Source organism: Chinchilla lanigera, unplaced genomic scaffold (genome assembly GCF_000276665.1).
Source record: "Chinchilla lanigera isolate Chin_1 unplaced genomic scaffold, ChiLan1.0 scaffold00015, whole genome shotgun sequence".
Classification (NCBI taxonomy): Eukaryota; Metazoa; Chordata; class Mammalia; order Rodentia; family Chinchillidae; genus Chinchilla; species Chinchilla lanigera.
Genome location: NW_004955416.1, coordinates 8,431,829 through 8,433,281, shown reverse-complemented (window position 1 = coordinate 8,433,281; position 1,453 = coordinate 8,431,829). Strand labels below are relative to the sequence as shown.

Sequence of the window (1,453 nt, the reverse complement as noted above, 5' to 3'; positions counted from 1 at the left end):
ACTTTGATTAACTCTAACATATGCACAGGAGCTGGGGATTTAGCTCAGTGGCACAGTGCCTGCCTGGCAAGTTCAAGCTCATGAGTTCAATTCCTGGTACCAGAAAAAAAAAATAATACATGCATAATCCTGATAAATTACCTGGGTGAAGTTACACAAGTATTTTAACACTCCAAGCTAGAAGGCCAAATTTTCACAGGACTCTAAACCTCCATTTTAAGCTCAGAGACATTGAAAGATCCCTTTTCCACTTCCTAACCCAAAGTCATCTAGTAGCCACTTCAAATTAGCAAAGACTTAATGAAATCAAGATTTCACACCACAAGAACCCCAAAGTACCAAGAGGAAGTCATAGACTCTCAAAACTCACTAATGGCATTTAGGGAGATGGCCTTGACAATGGAGACAGCAACAACCACTTACTAAATACTTACTACTTGCAAAGCATTTTTTAACTTTATGTTCTCTACCTCACTAACCCTGAAAATAGGCCCAAGGGACATGTTATTATCCATACTGTAAGATAAGAAAAAGTGATGAGAATATAAGTAACCTATAATAAGCACAGAGAAAGTGCTACGAACCAGATTGGGGGGATGGGAGATAAACTGATTTAAACAGAGGATCAAGAGTCAAAACCAACAAAGACTGCTCAAAAAGAATTCTCAAAACTAGAAGCAAACCATCAAAAATTTTAGATCAAAAATTTTTGAAAAGCCAAGCATGGTAGTACACACCTATAATACCAGCACTCTGGGAGGGTAAGCCAGGAGGACAACAAATTCAAGCCCAACCAGGGTGACTTAACAACTTCATGAAGACTGGTTCAAATGTTTTTTAAAAAAGAAAAAATTTAAAGCCTGGAGATAGTGCAGAGATCCTGGGTTTAATCCTAAGTACAGAAGAAAAAAAAAAAAAGTCAAGTCAGGTACGGTACAACATACTTGTAATCCTAACCACTGGAAAAGCAGACCCTCAAAGATCACAAATTTGCCAGGAGTTGTGGTACACACTTGTAGTCCCAGCATCCGAAGGATGAGGCAGGAGGATCACTGCAAATTCAAGACCAGCCTGGGTTACAAAATGAGCTCAAGATCATACCCACATCTTTATATACCCACATCTTTAATCTAAGCACTATTCTCAGAAGGCAAAGTCCTTAAAACAAAAAATTAAGGAGCATATGAGGAAATTTAGTGTATTTCTGCACAAAAATATAATGTGACAAACTCTGCCCTTTTCAAATGGCACTAATATTGATCTAATTCTTTTATAATTTCTAGTAGCAATACAAAATGATAGTTACAAAATGCACTATTTAAAATAATAAGCAGGGAGGCTGGGGATTTAGCTCAGTGGCACAACACCGGCCTGGCAAGCGCAAGGTCGTGAGTTCAATCCCCACTGCCAGAAAAAAAACAAAAAATAAAATAAAATAGAAAGAGACACTATA

General features: G+C 37.7%; 1 protein-coding gene across 3 annotated transcripts in view; it reads right to left on the bottom strand.

Moving 5' to 3' along the window:
• Window positions 1-1,453, bottom strand: part of Mga (MGA, MAX dimerization protein) — a 150,136-nt gene that overhangs the window by 133,090 nt on the left and 15,593 nt on the right. The gene's annotated exons all lie outside the window — the stretch shown is intronic.